This window comes from Mus musculus, chromosome 14, assembly GCF_000001635.26.
Source record: "Mus musculus strain C57BL/6J chromosome 14, GRCm38.p6 C57BL/6J".
NCBI lineage: Eukaryota > Metazoa > Chordata > Mammalia > Rodentia > Muridae > Mus > Mus musculus.
This window is the reverse complement of record NC_000080.6, coordinates 93,816,070-93,834,615: the sequence shown is the minus strand read 5'-3', so window position 1 is coordinate 93,834,615 and position 18,546 is coordinate 93,816,070. Positions and strand designations below refer to the sequence as shown.

The 18,546-nt window shown below is 35.6% G+C and overlaps 1 protein-coding gene across 7 annotated transcripts in view; it reads left to right on the top strand.

Moving 5' to 3' along the window:
• The window catches only part of Pcdh9 (protocadherin 9), an 879,135-nt gene that overhangs the window by 58,219 nt on the left and 802,370 nt on the right, over positions 1 to 18,546 (top strand). The window contains exon 2 of one of the 7 annotated variants that reach the window (XR_003950833.1): positions 1 to 18,546. This exon is cut by the window's left edge and continues 54,273 nt beyond it; it is cut by the window's right edge and continues 34,646 nt beyond it. The exons of the other annotated variants lie outside the window; for them this stretch is intronic. The gene's annotated coding sequence lies outside the window, so the exon portion shown is untranslated. 7 annotated transcript variants of the gene reach the window in all.

The following is an 18,546-nucleotide window of genomic DNA, read 5'->3' as shown; positions in this document are numbered from 1 at the left end:
TTCCTTTTCGTATAAGTTGACATTGAGCACCTAGAAAACTCAGGGGGTTCTTGGCTTTCACAGTACCGGGTGCTTTTGCTTCCCTCTAACAAAACACTAAAAGAAACACTTAAAAGGAATGACCTACTTATTTCTGCTATGCAACCTCAGAAGTTCACTCCGTGTTCACATGTCTCTATTGACTCTGGCCCTGTGGTGACTGACAGCATCACACCGATGATCATGAGGCAGATGCTATTGCGTTCATGTCAGACAAAAAGCAGAGGGAGAGACAAAACATTCCAAAGGCCCGCTCACTCTGACCTACTCCTACCAGGTCTTCAAACTTCAGCTCCCAAACTTCTAGGACCTCCTCCCAAACAACTAAGAATTCATGAAATTTTGAGGGTCCACTTTACATGCAATGAATAACAGTAATAGAAGCAGGTTAAAGGCTGTGTAGGTTCTGTGAGTTTCTCCTATCACAGTAACTATATAGATTACCAGTTTTAGAATCAAATAATATAATCTAAATATCTCATTTCTGTATTTGACTATAGAGGTAATAATGGATAACTCTTACATGACAATGCAATAAAAGAATAGGTTCCCTTTTAAGATGAAAACAATCTAATATGTTGTGAAATTATTGAAAACATTGTGTTAACAACCTAGATGTTCACAGTTTGGTCCTAACTTACATAACAATGCCTGGTGAAATTCCATTTCTGTTGTAGATTATAAAAATAACATTTCTACATAATGCAAATAATGGTAAAGTCGTTGTCTTTCACGAAGGTAATGCAGAGGCCACATTCATAGACATTATCCATTGTATGTCTTGTTAATCTCTAATTATAAATGAATTAGAGAAAAGAACTTTATTTTTATTACCATTATGACATGATAAATAATAAAATGACATGAAAACAATTACAACAATCAGTTAGAATCTTTAAAATTCTTTTTGACCATAGTGTGTATATGATTACAATAAAGAAACTAATGTAGCTTGTTTCACAGAAAAAAAAAAAAACGTATTTGTCACCAAACTAAAACAAAACAGTAACTTAATAATGTCATGCCAGGTACTAAAGTTATCTTATTTAGATATATGCTCAGATAGTCACCTGTTGTGCTGTTTGTTTTGTTTTGTTAAGACAGAAAATCTTCCTTGTTGCTTGGTAGTCTGGACGTTGTTATATAAGCCTGCTATAAGAATAAAATATTTGGGTCTCTGCACTCAGTACAATGTTTGTCTGTGGACTGAGCGAGGGGACACCAATGGGGACGTTAGGGCAAGGAGTAGGAGCTGAAGGGGTTCGCAACCTCATAGGATTAACAACAATATCAAACAACTAGACACTCCAAAGCTCCCAGGGACTAAACCACCACCAAACAGTACACAGGGGGTACCCATGGCTCCAAGAGTATCTGAGAATTGCCTTATCTGGCATCACTGAGAGGGGAGCTTCTTGGTCCTGTGGATGCTCGATGACCCAAGATAGGAGAACACTAGGCCGCTGAGGCAGGAGTAGGTGGACGGGTGGGGGAGCACCCACATAGAGACAGGTGGGAGGAGGAGGAGATAGAGGGCTTGTGGAGGGGAAACTGGGAAGGGGGATAACATTTAAAATACAAATAAATAAAATAACCAATAAAAATGAAAAACCACTATAAGCTTGTACAGAACTACCTTTCACGCACTCAGCCATTTCTAACAGAAAAGAAAGGCATAATGTAGTAAGATGTAAGTAAGACATTCGTGAAGGGAACAAAAACCATGAAAATACATAACATGCAAGGAAGTTGTGGTTGATGTCAGAGTTGTTTTATATGGAGTTACCAGCAGATGCAACAACAGATAAGATTACACTACAAAGCACGTGGTTCTCCTGCCTGAGCTGATTCCCACGTTGTGCTCAACTCTCCTGTGTGGGTTAGTTTTGGCTGTCAGATTGAAACAACATAGACTCACTTGAGAAAAGTCTTTTTTATTCATTTTTAAGTGAACACGGATTCTTCTCTCACACAATACATGCTTACCACAGTTTTCTCTCCCTCCACACCTCCTAGATCCATCCTCCCACTCCCGCTCTTTCTCTAATGAACTTCTCCTCCGTATTCCCGTCAGAAAAAAAAAAAAAAAAACAGGCCTTCAACAGACACCAGCAAACATGACAGAACACGATACAATAAGACAAGGAAAACCCCTCATATCGAAGATGTACCTAATAGGGAAATTTGGGGGGGCGTCATGAACAGCTATCTAGATAAGTGTAACCTATGGGTATGGCTATGGAGCATTGCTTTGACAATACTTCATTGTTAATTGATATATGATATTCAGCCAATGATGGGCAGGAACACTCCCTAGACAGAACACAAACTGAAACATTGATGGCAATTGATCACAAGCAAGCAGGCAACAGGAGTGTATTCACTTTTCTCTGTCCTGGACTGAGGATGTGAAGTGACCAGCTGTAAGAGCCCCTGCCTTGGCCTGTGCGCAGTAATGGACTATAACCTAGAATTGGAAACTAAAATAATCCTTTCCACCTCGAAGTGGCTTTTTGTCAGAATATTTTACAGCAGCAACTGAGCTGAGACTAGGACAGGAATAACAGCATGGAACTGTAAGGTCTAGTTAATCACTTCGATTTGAATGTTGTTACATATTTATAATAATTGTATCAAGACTGCAAGATGGATAGTTATTTCACTTCTGGTTCACAAATATAATAAGCTATTAAGATGTAACCATAATATAACTAGCAAAAGTTAAATAGAGCTTACAGTACTAGTAAAATATGAGTGTGACTATGCCTCCTAAAAGTATATTCAAAATCATAATGAAATAAGTTTTCATATTTAAAAGAAGATAAGATCCAAGCAACAATAATTTTTTAGAGATAAAATATCTAAATATTGACTAAGGTTCCTAAAGTATATGTCCTCATACTAAGCTGTTGGAAATATGTGAGAATGATGCATTTCCTTTTTGACAGACATGAATAAATACATAATAGATAAGATAAAAAAAATTCTGCCATGCTTTGTATTATTTTGGCTGCTTAATACCATGGGAGTCTTGACCATTTATAAATGGGGCAATATCAGAATTTCTGTGGCCCTAAGTGAAGTAATATTATTACAGAAAATTACTAATACTGTTATATTGTATATATTCTTTATTATACAACAATAAAACTCCATTTTATAATTATAGAATATTCTTTAGCAGGATAAGGTAAATTTAAAAATCCACAGTAAATACTGCATTTATATTATAATCTTACATTATGTCTAAGTACTTTATAAAATACATAATTATATTCACAATCTAATTTTATATTTAATTAATTCAAGCCATTTCAGTCATGATTACAATTTCCTAACAATAAATAAAAATTCACAGATAAGTATTTTTTCTTTTCAAGTGTCTAGATTTTATATCTCTGTGTGTGTGTGTGTGTGTGTGCACGCGCACATGGTGTTTTGGCTACATACATGCCTATTTAGCATGTGCAGGTCTTATGCCCACAGATTCGAGAGTGGAATATTGCATCCCCTAGAACTGGAGTTATAGACAACTGTGAACCTTTATATCAGGACTAAGATTTGGATCCAGTTCTTCTGGACGAGCAGCAAGTAATTTTAACTGCCAAGCCATCTCTCCAGCCCTTTCCATTGTTTTATATGTTATTTCCAATACACATTTTCAAATACCTTATCTTTGCTTGGAATATTTTCAAAGATGATTGATGAGCAGGAAGATGGCCAGGGTCATACTACAACTTTGCTTTTCTGGAGTAGAATAGTTGAAAAGTAAATTAATTAATTTCTCTGATAATTGACATACATTTGGTGTTATAATAACACATGATGGAATAATATTATAGGATGCTTCTCTATAAATGTTATGGATTATCTGCAGATGTTATAGAATGTAGAAACTAAGACAGACATACAAATAAATGACCAATTTATTTATTCTTTTATAAGTGGCAGAGATCAGTCATATTTTACTTCAAATTTCCTGTAGAGTATAATTATCCTTCTTTCTGCTGTTGTATAGTTTCTTATAATTAATAACTATGTGAATTATTGTATCCTGAAGAGATGGTTCAGCCAGTAAAGTGCTCACCTTGCAGTGACCTGAATTCAGTTTTCTACAACTATGGCAGAACCCTGAATATGGTGACATGCACGTTTAATCCTACTACTGGGATGGCAGAGACCTATGGTAGCTCCTAGCTTGCTAGTCATCTATCTTAGCATAGTTGGGGATTTCCATACCAAGGTTTTATTCTGTCTCTAAAACTACTCTAGGTCAGTTCTCTGGCATTCACAAACATGTGCATATCTGTCCATGAGCACCTGCACACATATGAACACACATATACATACAAAAATTGGAATGATGTTTGTTTAGTAATAATTTTCCTGGTAACCCATGAAGAAAATAAGTATCCATAACTATTGTTTAAATAACTATATTTCCTGTTCTTTTATATGAAGTTTTTAGTAGCTATATGTCCTCATAAAACATTATGAAGGATTTAAATGCAGCTACGTGAAATAACAAGTTCTCAAATTAAAAATAAGCATTTCGTATTGTACTTGTTTTGGCATATTAGCAACAAAACTAGAAATTATATTTACTATCTGAAAGCCCTAGTACTACATAAACAAACTGTAAAAATTACATGAATTATATAGTTTACTTTTTCTGATATGACATTGGTACAGAAAATGTGCCCTGGAATTGTATTCATTTTAAGGTTTATTTATTTAATTGAGATAAAAGCCTAGCACATTTTGAGCGTTATCTGATTTGTTAACACACATACACATTTTGAAATATTCCATTCAGGCTAAGCATCTCTTGCCTTGCAGAAACTTTGGAGTTTCATTAGGTCCCATTTGTCAATTCTCGATCTTACAGCACAAGCCATTGCTGTTCTGTTCAGGAATTTTTCCCCTGTGCCCATATCTTCAAGGCTTTTCCCCACTTTCTCCTCTATAAGTTTCAGTGTCTCTGGTTTTATGTGAAGTTCCTTGATCCACTTAGATTTGACCTTAGTACAAGGAGATAAGTATGGATCGATTCGCATTCTTCTACATGATAACAACCAGTTGTGCCAGCACCATTTGTTGAAAATGCTGTCTTTCTTCCACTGGATGGTTTTAAGCTCCCTTGTCGAAGATCAAGTGACCATAGGTGTGTGGGCTCATTTCTGGGTCTTCAATTCTATTCCATTGGTCTACTTGTCAGTCTCTATACCAGTACCATGCAGTTTTTATCACAATTGCTCTGTAGTAAAGCTTTAGGTCAGGCATGGTGATTCCACCAGAGGTTCTTTTATTTACATAGTTATCATTTCTCCTGTGCTCAAAAAATGCACCATTTCCCTTTTATGAAAAGACTGACAATCATCATTCCGACTTGATTTTTTAGAGATATATTTTCCACACTATTTTTTCCATATTATATTTTCTGTATGACTTTTTCATATTAGTTCTGTATGAAAGCATGATACTCTCTTTTCTTCCTTATACTTGTATGGGATCAGTATTTTTATTTTCCAAATATTAGTAAATCAGTGTGACCTTTGTCTTTCTGTGCAGTGCTTAGTCATTAACATAGGAACACAAGTTCCATTCATGCCACAAATAACTACATTCTAGTTTTTTTTTCTATGGCTTTATTGTATTCCTCAGTGAAATGTATCATACTTTCTGTGCTCTCTGATGAGTATGTAGATGCTTACATTGTTTCTATATTTGGCTGTGTATGTAATGCTACAATAAATGTGAAAGCACAAAGGTTTCTTAGACATATCCATTTCATTTTCTTTGGATATACACCAAGCGATGAGGTTATTGGATGCAGGATGTAATTCTGCATATAAATGTTTGCGGAAGCTCCATACCACTTTCCACAAACTAATTTACATTTCCACCAATAATGTATAAGGGATACATTCTGTCTTTGCCAGAACCAATCTTTTGTGTTTGTGACAATAGTCCTCCTAACTGCAGAGAGGTGATAAGTCATTGTGGGATTTTTTTTTTATTTGTATTGCCCTGACAGTTAGAGATGTTGAACATTTTTTCAATGTATCTGTAGCCATTTATGCATTCTCTTTTGAGAAATTTCTAGCTAGTTTACTTGCCTTTAAATAAATCAGATTATGTCTGGTTTTGAAATTGATTTGAGTTCTTTAAATATTCTGGGTATAAACCTTTTTGTGATATGCATTCTTCAAGCATTCTTTATTTGTACATTGTACTAACATTATCTTAAATCTTGCCTTTCTCAAAGAGATGCTTTTCAGATACATGGTGTTCCAATTTTGATATTTTAAATGCTTGGAACATTATAACCTTAACAAAAATTTAAGATACATAAAAAGGTTGACTATATGAAATAACTAGTAACTGTTTCACAAAAGGTCTTAAAAAAAAACTAGATACATCAACTGAAAGCACTGTTAAAAATCTTTCATTTTAATGTTGCTTGATAGATACTAGTATATATAAAACATAAGTGCAGTGTGGTTCTTCTTCACTGAGTGCTAATACATCATGAACAATTGCTACATTTCCACTGGAAGCTACAGCCCCTTCTCTTGCATTTGCATTTATCAGAGCTGAGCAGGATCTGCTGTGCTTTGTGTTCAACTCCTTTTGATTTTAATTCACACACATGGAGTTGCTACAGTAACCAAACATGTGAAATCCTCGGGTAGGTTACTTCTCTGAGTTTACACGCCAATGCTAATATCTATATTTGGGAGTTAATTAGTTGTCCTGACTGTTCAATAGCATGATCTAAATTTGGGACAACTGAATAACAAATAAAGGACTGTGAAAGTACATGCACCAGTTTGCCCATATTTTTCTGTAACTCAGTACATGCTTAATGGCATGCTTAGAAAAGAATTTTCTCTTTGAGCAGATAAAAAAAAAAAAAAAAACAAAACAAACAAAAAAAAAAACAAAAAAAAACCTCCACCTCTCTGACCTCGAGTAAGTCAGTTACATTTTCAACATACAGTTGTATATGACTGTGTTTTCACCTCCACACGTGTGATAGAAAGAGGAATGTCTGGAGATTAAGATCAGTACCTCTTTGCCTCTAACGTGCAGAAATGTTTTAAAGAAACAGAAGCACCCCACATTCTCTACTCACTTGGGAGCTTTATAGGAGGGCATTGAAGTGAGGCCAGTTTTATTTTCTGTTGCAGACTCCTGCGGGCTCGGAACTGGGTCAAAATCTGCTGACCTTCTGTGAAATTTTTCTTCTGTTGATCAGATAGGGAAGGCTTTTGATGCTTGCTTGTTCTCCGAGGCCAGTATCCAAAAAGTGGAAATCAACAGTGCTTATGCGTGTGGCTTTCAATATGTGGCAAAAAGAAGAACTTAACAAAAAATGATTATGTATTGAAATTACCAGAAGAATATGTCCATCCCACTTCAATCAATCAGAATGTTGAAACCAAAGTTTTAGATACAAGTATTCAGAGAGTCAGATTGCACATGTATTAAGAAATAATGTGAAATACTCTTATTTTTTTGAAGAATTTGAAACTTTAGTTCAATACTCCAAAGAGGCTGGTCGCTCTTTCAATCGTTTCAAATGTTTCTAGTCTACAAATGTTTGTTTTGTACACATGCATATTATTCAAAAACATTATCTAGGCCAATAAGTCCTAAGAAATGGAAGGAAGAAAGCCAAGGAAAATTTAGCCTGAGTATAAAAAATTAATAACGCTAAAAATTATTGGCTTTCTAATTGCTTCCCAGAAGACATGACAAAAGGAAAGAAAAGAATCACTCTTCCCGGGGTCATTTAGGAAGGCAGACTTGAAGGAAATACTTAGTTTTTGGGTTAAACTAGCTAATAAGTTTTGACCCTCTCTAATTCCCAAGTACTGTTGACTGCACATCAAATGTCACAGTTACCAGGTCCAGGAATCCAGAGAAGGGCAAAACTCTTTATAATCCTCAGAGGGATTGTATTGTTGCTATTATTATAACAACTCTGATTGTGAAACTAATGGAAAGAGGCACAAATTACAGGCATTTAGCAAGGGGACATAGTCTTCGTTTCTATTATTCTCTCTTATTAGCTACTAATTTCTGTCTCCCTCCTCACATTAACCCTGCCTGACAGGCCATAAGAATTAAAGTGTCTATTAGGTCCTGGTCTCCTGTGCACTGCCAATGGTGTGTTCAGCCGTCAGCAGTTCGGCATGTTGGGGCTTTGACATGCAGAGGAATTAGTAGCTTACTACTCTTGGAGCCTGAGTCTCTCTTTAGAGCTTACCCTCAAATCAGCATTGAGGACAATGGGCACTCTGGTGAAGTCACATCTAGAACAAGAGGAAAAAAGCATTTCAGCTCTTTAGAGGTGGCTCAGTCGGAGGGCAGTAAGCCAGGTGTTTCTGTCACTGAAGAGCTGTTAGCATGGAAGGAGCTGTCCAGCCTCATTGCAGACCTGCTGAATAATTCATCACGGGCCTTCACTCTACGGAGGCCTTACTCGTATTTATAAACACACATTAGACTGTTATGGATTGCAGTGCTTGCAGCGGCGTTGTGTTTGCAGAGGCATTTCATTAACTAAAAGGATTGTCTGTTTGCATACACTTTGTGTCCCAGAGAGTTTCCTAGTATTGGAACAGAAATTTAGAGCCGAAGTCAAATTGGAGAAAATCATCCAACAGTTCTGACTTGGTCTGTGACCAGGCAGTGAGTTGGCAATTGTTTCCTCTCGATACTCAGATTATTAGTCATTTTACTCGTTTAATTGCAGTGAGACCTAGAAGTATAATTTTTTTAAAGGGGCTGAGAATAGCATTCTCTTTGAGAATCTCTCTGCCTAGGCCATTTCCCACTGCAGTTCTTAGAATTAGATTATCTGAAATTTCAAATAAATTCTCCTGTGGTACTTGCTTTTCAGAGATGCTTAAATCTCTAAGTGACAGATAAACAGTTTAGCTGTTCTGCTACTAACCTCTAACTACATTAAGTAAGAGGGTGTGGGAAGCGAATCAGTTCATGTTCACAAGCACCCAGAGGAGGCACCTGATTTAGATTCAATCAGATAAGCCACCTCTCTCCAGCTCTTTCAATGGAAATATCCTCTTCTTAGGGTGATCCCATGTGATATTTGTGGACCCAACACATTCAAATGAAGTGATGAGTAACATGTAATGAAACACAAATGCATCCCTGTGTGGTAGCTCCTTTCTGCCCTCCTAGTGTTTAGAGGCCAAGGAAGGGGGTTATGTATGAGTCAAGGCTAACCTGGGTTATAGAACAACTTCCAGGCAAGCCTGGTCTACCACGTAATACTGTCTCTAAACCAAACCCTTAACAAACAAAAAAATATGATAGTAAAACCCACAAGGACACCATGTTGAAGCCTGATGGAATTTTGAGTCATGCCATTTGGATAACTATGTAAGATTGGATTTTTAATCAAAACTTCAGTATAAAAGCAATTCTCAACTTCAGAAAGGGAAGCTGAACAATGCCTAGGGTATATTTTTGCTACATTTCCTCATGGGTGATGCTTAGCTACTTTGACAAACTCAAGGCACTCAAGGAGTCAAATTTTCCCACACAGTAGGTGGGACACAGCCAAGGAGGCTCTGGGCTGTAGAACTCTGAGGGAAGAAGAAACACATTGTTATATGGTTTTGTTGTGGTGGTGGTTGTTGTAATTTTTACAGCAACAAAGGATCCATGAGTATCAGAGTGACTAAGTAAACCATAAAAAGCAATAAAAACAGAAAGAAAAGTAATTTGTGGGAAAACCTGTTATTTAAAAAGTTGGATTAGTTGTTTACGATCTTCTATATTATATTTTTTTGGTTTTCATTATACTAATTGCTATGTTTTTTGCAATCCCAGTTTTAATTTTCTCTTATTGACTTTTGCATCTTTAGATTCAATCATTAAATGAATATGTTTTCTAAGAAAATTTCTTTCTTTCTCTTTCTTTTTTTTCCCATTTTTGATACACAGTCTCATAAAAGCCCAGAGAAGTCTTATATTCAACCAATGCTATATTTGAACTCTATTTCTCTGTTCTCCTCTTGCCTTAAATTTTAATGAAAATGTCTACAAAAAAATGAAAATTTTAAGTTTTACTTCTGCTTTGGGGACCAGATAGGTTTTCCTGAGACCGATTATTACGTATTTGATGTTTAATAATTTACCCTATTGCTTATTTTTCTATTAAATGAAGTTATTTATTTATTTATTTATTTATTTATTTATTTATTTATCTATCTATCTATATTGTATGAGCATGGCTCTGTGTTGTTCAGGCTTGCCTTGTGCTCTTCCACTCTATGATGCTCCCAAGTCAGGGTCTGAGCAGTGGTATCATAGTTATTATAAATTTGCCTGGCATATGGCTTAATTTCAGAAAGTTCAGTGAGGGGACAAGGGTACCAGGACACTTCCATATCATGTAATTTCTAACAACATCTTTAGCAATACTTTTTCATCTCAGAATAACTTATAAAGCCCCTGCTATGATAAAGGACTACTGCCCCTAGGTATTGGTTTCCATGGTTGCCCCCACATACAGGAAGCTCTTTGGCTGGAGACTGTGTGTTATACAAATCAGAATAGTGGGTAGGGTAACATGCATGGCTGATATTCTTCACATTTGGATCCTTATTTTTTTCTAATGTCCTTCATTTTCCGAGTTTTAATTCAAAATATGTTCAAAGTTGCTCACTTGTCCAGCATTAATAATAATGTGTGAGAACAGAGATATACATCCTCATGGGGATTGTTATAGGTAAACTATGTCAGTCTAATTGAAATCTAATAGCTAGCATATCTTTTACCTAGGGCATTTAGTGATCATAAAAGTAGATGTTGGGGGTGGGTTAGAAAATAATCATAGAAGGTAAGTTATTCATGAAGTTATTTCATAAAACCAAAATTACTACAAAATGATTCATAGCTGTTAGTCTTCTGGAAAGACTGTGTGATAATAGCATAGGTTTGTTTTAAACAAGAGAAAAAAAATGATACTCTGAGCCTGAAAGTGTTTAATGATGGTGCTGTGTCTGAAGGTCAGCACTGAGTAGCATTCTAGTCAGATGCTCACTGACAGAGAAGGTCGGCAAAAAAGGCGTAGGAACATAAGTAATCAGAAAAGAAGGAGGAAAAGAGGAAGGAAAGGAGGGAGGTGGCCTATGGAAGATTGATACCCTTCCCCATTCTTTTAAGGACACCACTTCTACTCACGAGCATTTCACTCTCATAATCAACTTTCTTCCAAGGCCCCATCGTTCAAGAACCATTATATTGCAGACTTGAGACTTAACTGAATTTGGGGAAGCAAAGCATTATTTTAACTTTTATTATGTCCCCAGAGCAGCATGCTCATTAATTTGCTAGTTGGTGATTAGTTTGTCAGTTAGCTAGTGAGTTGGCTTGTCAGCTTTATAGAATCTAGAGTCATCTGGGAAGAGGAAACCTCAACTGAGGAAATATCTCCATCAGGTTTGGCTATAGGCAAGCTTGTGGAACATTATTTTGTTTGTTTGTTTGTTTTGTTTGTTTGTTTGATGGTTGATATGGGAAAACCCAGGTCACTATGCACAGCACTATGCCTGGAATGGTGGACTTGGGCAAGTTGTACATGCTATGAAGAGCAAGCCTTGCACAATGTTCCTCCACACATTCCATTGCCATTTCTGTCTCATTTCCTCCAGTAAGCTCTTGAGTTGTGATCTCTCAGTAGTCAAGTTTATGTTAAGGTGAACCAAACCTTTTCCTCAAGTGATTGCATTTGGTCATGGTGTTCATCCCAGTAACAGAAAGCAAACTGTGACAAGAAGGTAAATTTGAAAGTCATTATTCAAAAAGTTTTGCCCTCTGCTTGCTACTAAATTATCTTCAATCTCAATATATATGGAACTAAGCAGATCTTTTGTTGTTATTAATGTATGTGGTATAAAGAAAAATGATTTGCTTTTGTTGGGTCTAAAATTAACTTTATTATTTATAGTCTCATCACTTAGCCTTCAGAAATACAAGATGGTCTATTGGTCCCTAATTTGGAAAGTCAACAGCTTGCATATGATGTGCTAAAGGTATTTTAATTATCATTTTTTAGGGAAAAATGTTAGGTTCTGACATTCAGTTACCTTTGCAAGAAGTTTACTTTTAAAATCACTCCATCTCATTTGGCATCCAAAAGCACCACAGATGCGTTTTGATTTTCTGGTTTTAATTAATGTCAACCCCCAGGTTGCAGGGAGAGTTGTCTTATTTGTCTGCCAGAGCCCAGACTGGGGAATTATGCAAGCAATGAAGAACTTATGATACCCCTTAAGGTTTTAAACTTAAGTTTCAAATTTCCCTAAAATCTGTGCCTGTTTATGTGTTAGATTTTTAAACTACATTCTGCTAAAACTTCCTTTAATGATCAAAGAAGTTTTTCATAAATATTATGGCTGCCATTTAACCTTACTAATAATATTGATTCTACTTCATTAAATCATTGTGTTGCCATAGCTTTCCAACAGGTCAGCTTTATAATAAGTTTTAAATTTAATTTTACATTTCTTTATGGGATTCTTTGAGCTGTATACATTTACCTTTGCATAAAAGTTTATCTAAAGTGAAGGCTGGTCTAGAGCATGTAGATATTGGGTTACCTCGTCCAGCATCAATATAAGTGTGTTTTCTTGTCTTATTTTCCTTTTAATTTATTATTATTATTATTATTATTATTATTATTATTATTATTATTATTATTAGAGTATGTGTGTTGTTTGGCTATCCTCTCTTGTCATTTGGCCATTTCTTTTATGAAGATGAAAATCAGGAGGAAACTATCTGTGGGAGAAGGGGGTAAAGAAGTATAGGCAGTGTGGAGGGAGTTGAAGCTGAAGTTGAGATGCATTGTATGAAAGAAGAACCTATTTTCAATAGATAGATAGGTTGATAGATAGATAGATAGATAGATAGATAGATAGATAGATAGATAGATAGTTTGATTGATGGTAGAAACAATGATATTATTGTAATTTAAAAAAAAGGCTAGGGGGCATTATCAATATTGCCATTAATATAATTTATGCTCCTTCATTTAAATAATTTCCTAGAGCATTTCCTTATTGTATATCTTTAAAGCATGAACTTGAAGTTTAAGAGAGGCAGTGTTCAAATTGCATAAGTCCTGAGAATGATAAAGAATCTAAACAAAATGTATGAGAAATATTGGGTAAAGTAAAAGAATGATGACAGGTGTATGGTTACATCATAGGCTAACAAGGGAAATTTTGAATTATTTTCTTCAATGGATTTTTTTTTAAATATGTATTACTCCATTGAGGAACATTCCAAGAGTGCAACGAAACATGTAACTTAGTTTTAAATGTGAAAACCCAATATGATAATTTCTTCAAACTTATTTTAAAAAAAATCTCAGGTCCTCTAAGGGAATTATTTTATAGAATGACATCCCAGGGGGTGTGCTCTACAGGCTAACAACATCCTAATGATATAATGGTCAAGCTGAGCACTCTTGTCCAGCTTACACATGCAGTGAAGTAAATCTTAGAGTCGGGGAAAAGAATGAGCTAAAAGTTCAAGTAGGCACAGATTCACCACTCCCATTACTATGAGATTAGGGATCATTTTTGGTTGCTTATTGTTTGGTCAAACGTTTTCTCTTCTTTGTACAGTTTTTAGTATTCTGGATATTTCCTTGAGGACTGGCTTCTGTCAGCAGTATGTAATCCTTTGGCAAATGAAAGGAAGAAAGAAAACTATCTCTGAGACATAAAGAGGGGTGGCTTGAACAATCTCACCTACCTGAAAACACCATGATTGGGTGTGCCTTCCACTCCTATAGAAAACACAAGACTATGTTTTTCTCATGAGTTTAACAGTTAGTACTTAAGGTTGTGATCTCATTTGAATGTGAACAAATTTTTGTTTTCAGCGCCTTCTTTTCTCCTTTGGAAAGTTTCCCATGGCTATATAGTTGTCTAAATTCTATTCAAAAACTATCAAGTAGTGTCCACCAAGTACACCTTGGTGTACATTTTAAAAGATTAGAAAAGCCTGAAGGATGAGCAATCTCTAAAACCCAGTAAGAGTCAGGAGTGAAGTGGAGTTACTTCCTCCTGCCTGCCTACTGTGTTCTATGTGCTTCTCAGAAGGAACTAGCAACGAAATGGGGGAGGGCAATTATTAGGCATCTAGTCCTGTATAGAACGATAAAACACAAAATTGACAGTTATTTACATAGAGGAGAAATGCCTTTGACCAAAGGCACAGAGTAGAACTGGAAAAGAAGGTTAGGAGGGTTACAAAATAAATGATTATAGAGATTAATGCAGAATCATTTACCAAGATAGCATATCACCTAAATTTGTTATATTCTGAGAAACGGATTAGTTATCTTAAACATTTACCCTTCCATGTTTAATATCAGGAGGACATTGGACACTCTAAATTTCTGTTTGGTTTTATTCTTTCCACCTTTACATTTTCAATTCAGTGCACACACTTTCTTTAAATTGCTTGCATAAAATAATATATGCCTTAAGCAAGGCATAGAGGATTGTGAAAATTCACTGTGTATGTGTGTGTGTTTTAATTCAGAGGTCACAGGGGCCAGATGAGATTGTTCTTTCTTTTGTTGTTCATACAAAATGATTTCCTTTGGCAATTCTGTTATTTCAGAATGAACTAAATTTTTCATTAGTTCCTACTAGACTGCAAATAAATTATTTCTGTAAATTGTGAACCTCCAAAAACTACAGATAAAAGCATATATGAAGAAACCTTGGGGTAGGCAAAGGTTTATTTATTTACTTATTTTAATGTACATACTACACACACGCACGCACGCACACGCACACACACGAACGCACTCACTCACAAACCTTGTTGTACTATGACTTTTATCAATCAATCTGGAACATTCCTAATGTGTAAAATGCTTTACCAGATACAACATTAAAGCCTTACCATTTCTCTAGGCAATAGTCCCGTGACCTAACAAAAAGAAAATGTGGCAAATAAATTGTTCAGAGTATTTTGAGAAATGCCAAATAAATAAATAAATAAATAAATAAATAAATAAATAAATAAATAAATAAATAAGAAAAGTATTTAGAAAATAATTTACAATGGAAGGCATTAGTACCTCTGAGGCCATAGATATAGTTCAGGCCAAGGGGAAAGGAGATGGAAGATGTATTTGTAAACCCTCATGTCAGAAATGATGCGGGTCGAGGTGACATATATTAATTGCTGCTCTTTGGTGTCTGATGATATTCAGTTACTTCAGATGAGGTACATCGTATATGCATTTTAAGAACAAGACATTCTCTTGAGTTCTATGATTTATGCCTCTAATTATCAACTCATCATTTCTACGTATTAAAAAAATATAAAGCTCTCTTATCTCTCCATACTCATTTACAGAGAAAAATCTTCAGAGAATATCTCCACATTCCCAAAAGCTGGTTTTTCTTTCTGTGTGGGAGGTGTATGTGCACATATGTGCTGTGTAGGCCAGAAGCTGATGTCAGATGGTTCCTTAATTGCTCTTTAACTTCCATATTGAGGCAGGATCTCCTCAACACTAAGTTCACCAGTCCTGGGATTCTAATTAGCCAACGTATCTAGCAATCTCCTGTCCGAGGCTCCAAGCCCTGTGATTACAGGATAGCTTCCACGTTGTTCTCACAACTTTTATGGGTGCTGGTGAGAGAAACACAGTGCTCCACAATTTTATAGCAAACACTTCATTGATTGAGTCATCTCTTCAGTTTCTAAAATGGTAAAATTTAAAGTATTATATGGGACCAGGAGATGTCATAGCAGTTAAGGGCTCTGACTACTCTTCCAGAGGACACAAATTCAATCCCCAGCACCTATATGGCAGCCCACAACTGTCTATAACTCGAGGACAACATTATAGAGCCATACAGACAGGTAAAATACACATACACACATATGTACAATATATATAAATTTGTTAAAATGAAATGTATCTTCAATGATAAACCTTTTCTTCAAATCAATCAAGGAATGACATTTTGTGGGTTTTAAAAATTCTATTTTATTGAAGATCAATTCATACTTATTATTAATATATGCAATCAAAGAGCTGATTATAATACACCAAAGAATTATATAATTTTGATTTTTGAATATAATTTAAAAGCTGATAGAACACCTAATATTTTTATGATTTGAAAGTTATTTCTCTCTGTCCTTAAGTTAGAAAATATTAGCATTAAAATATTTCATAAATTGTAACTCTAGCATAAAATGAAATCGTATTATTTTTCAGTAACATTTGTATATAAGTTTAGATTACTAGAACAGTAATTTGATATTAAAATTGCTGCAGTTAATTCATATTAAAAAATTTCTTATCAACTCTTAGCACTGCCAATAACTCTGCCTGTCCAGAATATCAGCAGACATCTTTTGTTGGCAGACATTTTCTCAAAGTCTGAATTCCTGCCTTTGTGAACAATATTGATATAAGTGAAGATTTAGATATATTCTGTAATTTATCAAGGCTATGATGATTTGAATGAATTTGCTACTGTGGCAAAATTTAAGAAATTCTCATAGATTGAGTCTGGAAAAATATGTTGTTCTTAGGTTTAACTTCACTAATAAGGTGAAATCTGAAGTCTAACAGTATCTTGCCTTTTTACTCTGAGAGGTACAAAGAGGCCTTCGGCATGAGTGGGTTTCTGAAAGGAGGAGATTTCATAAATTTTAAGGAAATTGTGTCAGCCGAGGAGTGCTGCCAAGTTGTAATTCATTAGTTCCCTGCTTGGCACAGTTCCAGTTCCTATCAACAGTAAAACACACAGGTTTATTCTCGGGGCATGGAATTTTCTTACCTCCAAAGGCAGCTCGTGCTTTTATTTAATGTAAAATTGACAATTCTTAGAACAAACACAACACACAGAGGTCTTGTAAGGCCTTTCTAAGAAGATAAAATTTGGAGGGATCTGTGAAATAACACTCCAGCTTTGCTTATGTAAGTTATGACATCTATCTTCAGAGATGGAAAAGTATTCCTTACAAACCCTTACCTCCATCCCTGCAACAAAAGAATTATGTCTTGAGGGCCAGAGGAGGAGGAAGTCTGTGTGACAGTGTGTCTCTGAGAAGGGACAGGGAAGTTGCACACATGAGCACTCAACAACATGGCTACCTACACAATAAATGGATTAACACAAGGCTAATAGTCATCCTTAGACAGAAAGGAAGTTGTCACAGGGCCCTGTCCCCAAACAAAGAGCTACAGAGGACCAAAGACTGCCAAGAGCAGGAGATAAAGCGACCCCAAGGAAGATCCTCCTCCACTCAGTTTGTTATCTAGTCCCAAGTGCTCAGCCCTGAAATCATGTACATGTAGATAACATCAAGCAGAATGAACAGGTTGTATTCATATATGTATGCATTTGTGTGCATGTGTGTGTGTGTGTTTAAAAGTAACAAAGAAAAATAGCCCATATTGTTAAGAGAGGAAAATGGATGGAGATGGGGAAAGAGATAGGGTAGGCAAGTAGAGAAATAATGTAATATTATTTTATTTTTAAAATTAAAACAATTTGACAAAAACAAAAATAATATGCAAACCTGGGACCATCTAAGCTTTGTGCCTTAAATATAAGCAAGGAAAAACTATGCAAACAATTTAACATTATACAGATTGAGCAAGTTGTATTTATATATTTAGGAACACTCATACACACAGGCAATGACAATTTAAAAAAAGACACCATGAATTTTAAAAATAGCAGGGAGGTACATGGGAGAACATAAGGGATTGAAAAGAGGGAGGGTTGATGTAATTATAATCTCAAAATATAGAAATATTTTTAAAGTGAATATGTTGAGAATTCCGTGGGAATGTCCCTGAAGCTCCACTCTGGGTATAATTTCCTGAGACTGTACATGGACTTACACACACACAGTTCCTGACCATGAAAATACTGTTTACTTTTGGCTATTCCCAGGCACCCTGTTGATCAAGGCAAAAGATACTCATTTTTCTTCCCTCTGCTTCCACTATTTTTGAACATGGTTTTGCCAGCTTACAGAAGTGGATCTAATGGTTAGTTGCTTTTTGAAATGAGATTGATTCCTATGGAGTCTCCCATCTCTTTCAGTACAGGATATTAGAGTGTAGTAGTTCCCCCTGGGTTCTTTATCAAAGGTACGTTTATCATCATTTACCTCAAGTTAAAAACAAACAAACAAACAAAAACAAAACAAAACAACAACAACAAAACAATGGCCATAATCGGTAAAGCCACAGACCTGGTTCTTTTCTGTCAAAGCTTCAGACATACATACTTTCACCAAATATCATGAAGAGCCATGGGGGAAAATGTACGAAATCAGGTCATGTTACTCACTGGATGCCATATGATGCCATATGAATGTCTCCAAGATGAAATGAGGAATATCACAGAAGAGCTGGTAGGATTCTCTCTTCCAGAAATTTGAATTCTAGCAGCAGGAAACTAA